Genomic DNA, 9,080 nt, shown 5'->3' with positions numbered 1-9,080 from the left:
ATTTGGACATTTTCTGTTGTGGTATAACGGTTGTCTTTTACTAATATTTGTTGACTTCCTTATGCATTAATTACTTGTATTCCATAAATTCTGCTATCTAATCTAATCACCACTTATTGTTTTTCCTGGATGCTAAAATGATTTTAAAAGTGAGACAAGCTTACAAAATCAAGCAAAACATATATCCACAAAATTTACGTGTTGTTATTATTACATCAAACAGTATCAGGAATTCAGAATACAAGTTTTGACTCATTTTGATTTATTTCAGCTCATATTACTGTACATAATTGTTTAATGTCCGAGGTGTAAACATTTTAACATTGGCTTTTATTTATAACAGTCATCACATAATGTGATTTACGAATGATGACTAAATATGTATATATTTATGTATTGAACATAAGTGAACTCTAATTTTATAAAATATTATTTTGTTTACTTTGTATTACCCGCGCCCTTGTGTGAATATGCATACCTCAGTCCTCTTTGTTACACATTCATGTTTTTATTTATCATGAAGGAAAGTTGATGAGTTGAGTGTTCCAACCTCCCATGGTGGGCAAGGAGGTCACTTTTGCTGTTTTTCCTTTCCTGTCTTTGTTCTGGATTGAATTGATTTTGCTTGTTTGTTTTGTTTTTTTTTGGTGGTTCTGGAAGGTATCCTTAGCTGGGAGGAAAGCAATCAAATGCACTATTCCTGTTGTTGAGAGATGGTATTTTTTTCCTTGTAAATCAACTCTGTTATGTACTATTATAATTTTTAGTTTAGTTTTGAATATGTTGTGCTTTGTAAGCATTTGGGTGTATCCTTCATAGTGGGATCCTTTGCATGGGACTTTTACTTTTAGGTATTGCCAAACTAGGCACATTCTGGGTGGGGATCCTGACCTCCCATAGCGGGCAGGGAGGTACATACTGTGTCTTCTATCCGCATATATCTATTTTCCAACATGCTTTCTGTCTTTGTCTTGGAATGAGATTGCTTGGTTTTTTTCCTGGCCCTGGTCAGAGTCCTGGCTGGGAGGGAAACAGTTAAATGCATAGTTATTGTTTTGGGAGGTGATATTTTTTTCCTTGTAAATCATCTCTCGGTTATGCATTGTATTATGTTTAGTTTACATATTATATTATATGATTTGTAAGCATTTGAGTGTGTTCCTCTTAGTTCGGGTCTGTGCTTGTGTCTGGATGAGACTTTTGGGTGATCTCAAACTAAGTACTTTGACGGTGTGCTCTTGGAATCTACATCTGTTCCCTATTTGAACCAATTCCCCTTTGTCTCACCTTTTCTTTTGTGCTTTAATTGTAATTCTAGAACTTTTTACTATCCCATTTTCTTCCTTTTTACTGGCGCTTATATGACCTTAATGTGTTGCAAGCGCCGTAAAACCCTTAAAAACAAAAAAAAACAAACTAGGCACATTAAATGGATTGGAATCTTCTATTCCCCATTTGAACTTGAACTACTGGGTGGGGATCCTGACCTCCCATAGTGGGCGGGGAGGTACATGCTGTGTCTTCTATCCCCCTCTACCCGTTTTCCAATTGTTTCCTGTCATTGTCTTGGAATGAGATTACTTTTTTGTCCAGACCCTGGCTGGAGTTCCTTGGCTAGGAGGGAAACAGTCGAATGTATAGTTAGAGTTTTGGGATGATATTTTTTTCCTTGTAAATCATCTCTCTATTATGCATTGTATTATGTTTAGTTTACATATTAAATTATTTGATTTGTAAACATTTGAATGTATTCCTCTTGGTTGGGACCTGTGCTTGTGTCTGGATGAGACTTTTAGGTGATCTCAAACTAAGTACTTTGATAGTGTGCTCTTGGAATCTACATCCGTTTCCTATTTGAACCAATTCCCCTTTGTCTCACCTTTTCTTTGTGCTTTAATTGTAATTCTAGAACTTTTTACTATCCCATTTTCTTCCTTTTTACTGGCGCTGATATGACCTTAATGTGTTGCAAGCGCCGTAAAACCCTTAAAAACAAATAAAAACAAAAACGAACTTGAACTAGTCCCCCATTGTCTGACTTCTACTTTAATGTTTTTGGCTTTAGATGTACAACTTTTCCCTTTTCAACTTCATGTTTACTAGTGCTGAAATGACCTGGAAGTTTTGCTAGCCCTGTAAAAACTCATAAACTCAAAATAGAAACGAACAAGGAAACTCAATGGGACTACTCACCAGGCATCTTCTCTCCCCATTATCTGTCATTTCTGTGGCTCTCTCTTTCCTGCCCTTGAATGAGATCACTTGATTCTGTAACTGTAAGACCAAAGCAGCATGCCAGTCTGTGCAAGGGAGTCAAATTGATGTGTATGTTTTTTTTTCCCCGTGAAAAAGGATTTCTTTATTATTGTTGTAAGTTGTTTTTGGGGATGCCTGCTTATTATTAATTAGACCTCACTCGAATATCATATTGTGGATAGTGGTCTCAAATCAGCACCTTTATGCTTTCACTGGTCTTAGGTTTGCTGCTGGGATTGAAATCTGTTCTTTTAAAAATTATTTCTCATGTGTCTGTGAGTTGTGTGTCTTGAAGTTAATATGACTTCAAGGTCGTGCAAGAGCTATTAAATTTGTAAACTAGTTTCAAGAAGGTCATGATAAAAGGATAATTTGTATCATCCTCCACGGTGACAAACATTGGAAGGTATATCTCTTTTCATATTGTAATGGCTCTTTTAATGGCTGCTTTAAAATGAATGTTATCACCCTCGTTTTATTATTCGTGGATTTTTAAAATTTAATGAAAGATATAAAGACTAAATAATTAGGTATCATTTTATTTTTCAGTGAAAACTGAGTGCATAGTGGCCAACTGGCCTGATAAAATCAGAACTGGCCCAATTTGGCAACTTTTGGACTGTTTATATGTATGAAAATGAGCCTTTCATTTCCCAGGATAAAACTTTTTGACTTATAAATTAACAAACAAAAAAAACAAACAAACCAGGAACAGGAAAAGCTCTAGATCTCAATTTTGTATATAATAGTCCAAACATACTGCTGTTTTGGGTCATGACGATGTTGTCCATCAGGGTGTCCCATTTTAAGTCTTTGAAAAGTTGGCCTCGATGTGAGTGAAAATCTCAGGTGTCGAACCAAAAACATGTTAAAGGTTCGGATAAAAGGGGAACATAGTGGGCAGGAGGTACTTACTATTTGTATCTGTTTTCCAATGGCCCCCTCTCTTTCTCTTGACTGGGTGGGAATCCTGACCTCCCATAGTGGGCAGGGAGGTACTTGCTGTGTCTTCTATCCCCTTATATCTGTTTTCCAACATGCTTTCTGTCTTTGTCTTGGAATGAGATTACTTAGTTTTTTTTTTCCTGGCCCTGGTCGGGGTCCTCAGGGAGGGAAACAGTCAAATGCATAGTTATTGTTTTGGGAGATGATATTTTTTTCCATGTAAATCATCTCTCTGTTATGTATTAGTATATTTGTTATTTTTTAATGTATACTGTAAGCATTTGAGTGTATTCCTCTTGGTTGGACTTTGTTCTTGTGTCCGGATGAGACTTATAGGTGGTCTGAAACTAAGTACATTGGTGATATGCTCTTGGAATCTACATCTAATCCCTATTTGTTCCCAGTTCCCCTATGTCTTGCTTTCTCTTGGATGCTTCAATTGTAATTCTAGAACTTTTTACTATCCCATTTTCTTCCTTTTTACTGGCGCTGATATAACCTAAATGTGTTGCAAGCGCCGTAAAACCCTTAAAAACAAAGCAAACATCTTTCTCTTGAAATGCGATAACTTAGTTTTTTCCTGACCCTGGCTGGAGTCCTTGGCTGATAGGGAAACAGGTGAATGTTTAGTTATGGTTTTGGGGGATATTTTTTTCCCTTGTAAATCATCTCTATGTCATGTACTGTCATTTTTAAAATTTTATTTTATGAACATATGATTTGTAAACATTTGAGTGTGTTCTGCTCAGTGGGTTCTTGTGCTTGTGTCTGGATGAGACTTAGGTGATCTCAAACCGAGTACACTCATAGTATGCTCTTGGAAACTACATCTGTTAAGGCTTCGGTCGAGGAGCTGCCTAACGGCAAGTGCGCTACATCGGTGGGGTCTAACTACCTGTCCAATATGTCCACGCTGTGGGCAAGAACCCGAGACGGCAGAGCATCTAGTCGAAAGGTGTGTTGTGACGATGCTACCCGGCGGGTTCGCGATGGTGCATGAATGCGGACCGGACTTTGCTGATTGGGTCGATGGTCATAACATAGTATTGTGAACCATAAGAGGCTGCTGTTCCCTATTTGTCTTACTTTTCTTATGTCCTTTTAGTAAATCTAAAACGTTTTTACCATCCAATATTCTTTCTTTATATTGGCGCTGATATAACCTAAATTTTTTGCAAGCGCTGTAAAATCCTTAAAAACAAACAAAAGAACGAAGTCACAAACATGAAAATTTCAAAATCGCTGAAAATCCTCCCATCTTTTCTTTGTATTTTATGTGCAAATCTTGAAGACACAATAGTTAAGTTTAGTTATCTCAAACATATATGAGTCACTGGTTCCGATCTGTTGAAATGCTCCACTGAACATAAGGACATCTATATTTATTATTTAAAAAAACAAAAAACTAGGGCAGCATTACAGTGTCAGGTAAAGATCTGAAAAAGTATGTATAACACAGTGCAAGACAAATCAGAAAGAAAAATAAGAGGAAAAAAAAAAAAAACACCTCAAAAGATCTGTATGCCTCAACTTGGGAATAAGAAACGCGGTCTTATATTTTTCATTCTGCTTTGTCTGGCACTGTTTCATGCATAATTTTCCAAATCTTTATCTTACACCAGTGCCTGCTTACTACTAATTTGTCATTTCACTTTCAGCAACCTTTCTGGGTTGTATAATGAAACATTAAAAAACTGAGCATTCATTACCAATATTATTATAGCCGTTAAAGATTTTTGAATATGTTGAAAATTGTGGGCAAAGTATCAATTTTTTGTTTGACCCTTTGACAAGCTATTTTTTAATTATTATTTTTTCATGCTGGACTGTGTCATCTTTTGAATTTTTATTTCAATATTCAACCCAGAGAATTTGTTGAAAATTATAAAGTTTTCCACAGCTTTTACAAATAATTTAATCCATGTTGTCCATTTTCCGTATCTTTACGGAATTCAGTATGTTATAAACCCGCCGTATATTTTCTAATCACCTGCTAGACGGAAAAAAAAAGTAAGTACATAATGTCTATTTACCAGAGTTCAGCGCTCAGAAATAGGTCGGTCAATGGGTTTGCGTAAAAGTTGAGTAAATTTTTGCCTCCTGAATTGGCAACCCTGTTTATTTTAAATTTCTTTTTGTGTTGGATATCAGGAAAACTTCTTGGCAAAGCCTTAAATATTGAAGTCCCAAGTTTGAAAATCTTTGATAAGATGAGAGTTTTGATAGTAATTTTAATTATGAATATTTGAAGGACGCGTTTCCCAGCCAAAAAATTTTGAAACATACTTTGTTTTTTTTTCATAGATTCATAGACTGCAGAAATGCATCAGTATTTTTGTAAAAATTGGTACATAGTATTGTTAAGTTTAAATGTAATGTTACTTTTATTTACATTGACATATTTTGCCCTGTAGTGTATATAGTTGTACTGTCTTTTTTTTTTGTCTGCGGCATGTCATCCGCTCACCCGTTTCATTCTCTGTGATATTTCCCGGTTCTTGATGACAAAAATAAAGAAAAATAGATTATGTTTCAGTTGACGTGCCGAGATGCACCTTACTACTTTATGATGTATAGCATGTTATTCCATTCAACACTGTTATGATAAATGTAACTATGCTCTACCACACTACCTAATTCAATGTGTTGCAATTCTTGTATTATATGATGATAATGACATTGCTTTTAATTTATATTACATTAGAGACATGAATATTTCGCTCTTTTTTTCTGTTACATGTAATCTGTTGCATTAATAATCCTAAATTCTGTTATATTGTTGTGTATAACTCGATACGGTATTATTTATTTTAAAAAACTAGTTTTTCATTCGTTTATATATTATATTATTAGTTGCTTTTGTTATTTTTTTTTTCATTTATACTTACTGCATTATTTTAATCAGCTCATTGCTGTTGTGTTGATATTTAGAGCATAATCCATCCTCTGCCCCCCCCCCCCTCCCCCTCCTCCTCCTCCTTCCCTTGAGAGTGTGTGTTTGAATTTTAGTAGAACTTTTAGCCATCAAGAATCTGATGAATCAGTAGTACTGTGATTCTTGTAGTATTGGCAAAAAGTATTTAGATAAATGGGTGGATGTAGAGGTTACCGGATTAGTCTTTGATCCCCCCTGTTGTCTGTTGTCCATTCCTCTCTGGAGTTCTTTTTTTTGTTGTTGTTGTGGAATGAGACGATTTGGTATAATTTACCTATTCCTGGTTCTTTCCTGTAAAGAGGCAGTGGGATGTGTCTCTGTGTGTGTGTGTGTGTTTGTTTGTGTATGTGAGTGTGTGATTATTTTCTTTCCCTCTAAATCCTTTGAAAATGAAAATGCTCCTGCTTGAAACTCGAAGGAATAAAATAAATAACAAAAAGTAATGAAACGAAAGCTTCAATTTATTGAAAGAAGACAAATAATTAACATTTCGCGTTTCCCCTATATCAACAAAACACGATAAATGAAACACTAAGGACGAATGGGGGATGTGAAAATGTTGTAGTTAAGGTGAATATTTGTTATGCACCTTGGCTACGCCATTCTCATATCTCTATATCTCTGATTCGTCCTTAGCGTTTCATTCACTGTGTTTTGTTGACAAAGGGGAAACCCGAAACACCTCCATTATCTGTCTTCTTTCAATAATTTGAAGCTTTCATTTCATTCCTTTTTGATCACAATCATTTGGATGGTATTTAGTACAAGTGAGCTATCCTATAATTTCAAACTCCTGTGTTCCTTTAATCTCAGTTGTTTTTTAAAGTTTACAGATGTCAAGTTGAGTTTCATTCAGAACAACACAATGTCAATGTTTCATGTTTACTCTTTTAATCTTAAAAACAATGTATGATCTTTAAATAAAAGAAATCTAATTATAGTGAAAGATTGTGTCCACGTAATTTTGTCAATACTTTTTTTTTGGTTTGGTTTGTAACAGTAATAATGCTGGATAGCCGACTTGTACTGAATACTGACCATTTACCTCTGTGTGACTATGTTGTATTAGTGTAAGGAAACAAATATCTGATTGCCTCCCTTTGGTGGAGATTCTGTGCTGTTATTAAAACGAGGTACTGTGGAATAGATTGCTGCTATGGTTTTGTGTCTTTGGCGCCACAGACAACCAATTTGTTGCAGGCACTGAAATATTTCTGAGTGTCGTTTTTGTTGTAAATCATTTTTCTTTTCTTTTGGGATGAAATGTTCTAGAATTGTTGCCAGTGCTGTTACACTGACTGATTTGTAACTATTTCACTGGGTGGGGTTCCTGACCTCCCATAGTGGGCAGGGGGGGGGGGGGTACATACTGTGTCTTTTATCCCCCTGTATCTGTTTTCCAACTTGCTTTCTGTCTTTGTCTTGGAATGAGATTACTTGGTTTTGTCCTGGCCCTGGCCTGAGTCCTAGCTGGGAGGGAAACAGTCAAATGCATCGTTATTGTTTTGGGAGATAATATTTTTTTCCTTGTAAATCATCTCTCTGTTATGTATTATTATGTTTGTTGTTTTAAATGTATAATGTAAGCATTTGAGTGTATTCCTCTTTGTTGGATTTTGTGCTTGTGTCCGGATGAGACTTATAGGTGATCTCAAACTAAGTACATTGATGGTTTGCTCTTGGAATCTGCATCTGATCCCTATTTGTTCCCAGTTCCCCTTTGTCTTCCTTTCTCTTGGGTGCTTTAATTGTAATTCTAGAACTTTTTACTATCCCATTTTCTTCCTTTTTACTGGCGCTGATATAACCTAAATGTGTTGCAAGCGCCGTAAAACCCATAAAAACAAACAACAAACATGACTATTTCAGATAAATTCTTCTGGAATGAGCGCTATCAACCATCCATTGAGGGGTTTAGGGAATTGATTAACTCTTTCTGACTTGTGTGTGTGTGTTTGTTTTTTGTGGGGGGGGGGGGGGGGGGGGGGGGGGGGGGTTGTCCATTTTTTGTACAGGTCTGTTCTTATCCTGGATAGGAGGCTAAATTGAGTCTATCCCACTTGAAGACATTCTTTCCCTCTGCCAGTGGGACTTTCTTAATGATTATCTGACTAGAGATAATGGTGTTTTTTTATTTGTTTGGTTGTTGGGGGGGGGGGGGGTCTGTGCGATTTTTTTTTTTCATCTACGTCTTTGTCTTGGAGTTTGGTTTTGCTTAGGCCATGACTGGAGTGGGAGTCCCTGTTGCTCAGTTGGTTGAGCACTTGCTTTCCACGCAAAGGAGCTGAGATCCCGGGTGCAATCGAGGTTTTTTTTTTTCTGACCTCCCTGTCCACCCAGCAGTGATTGGGTTGCTGGTTCTGTTAGATCTTGCAACAAATTGCTTTGCGATAGACTAGCGTCCTCTGGGTGGGGTTCCTGACCTCCCATAGAGGTCTCCCTGTTATGCACTGTATTGTTTTGTTGAAATATTATATATGATTTTTAAATATTTGAGTGTATCCCTCTTCTTAGTTGGGACCTGGGCTTGTGTGTGGATGAGACTTTTAGGTGATCTCAAACTAAGTACTTTGATAGTGTGCTCTTGGAATCTACATCTGTTTCCTATTTGAACAAATTCCCCTTTGTCTTACCTTTTCTTGGGTTCTTTAATTGTAATTCTAGAACTTTTGACTATCCCATTTTCTTCCTTTTTACTGGCACTGTTATGACCTTGATGTGTTGCAAGCGCTGTAAAACCCTTAAAAACAAACAAAACAAGACTAGCGTCCTATTCAAAGGGTAGCAAGCAATTGCTATTGTCCGTTTCTCGCTATATAAACTGGGATACATTCCGACTCTTTGGGCCTAATCGCTCTGAAGGACTACACGTCTAGAATCCATTCCTATGAGGAAGACAGTTGAATGTGAATTTCTTTTTTATCATGTAAATCTTCACATTTGA

At 36.4% G+C, this 9,080-nt stretch overlaps 1 long non-coding RNA gene across 1 annotated transcript; it reads right to left on the bottom strand.

Moving 5' to 3' along the window:
• Positions 1–619: 619 nt before the first annotated feature.
• On the bottom strand, positions 620–7,274 carry LOC144962584 (uncharacterized). The gene is made up of 2 exons (XR_013643491.1): positions 2,005–7,274; positions 620–873 (listed from the first exon to the last, which is right to left on the bottom strand). It is a non-coding gene; the product is annotated as an uncharacterized LOC144962584 (long non-coding RNA).
• Between the last annotated feature and the right edge of the window lie 1,806 nt (positions 7,275–9,080).

The sequence above is a fragment of the Berghia stephanieae genome, chromosome 1 (genome assembly GCF_034508935.2).
Source record: "Berghia stephanieae isolate SIO BIC M18660-M18661 chromosome 1, UCSD_Bste_1.3, whole genome shotgun sequence".
Lineage (NCBI taxonomy): Eukaryota > Metazoa > Mollusca > Gastropoda > Nudibranchia > Aeolidiidae > Berghia > Berghia stephanieae.
Note: the sequence above shows the minus strand (reverse complement) of the source record. Positions and strands in the feature narration are given on the sequence as shown.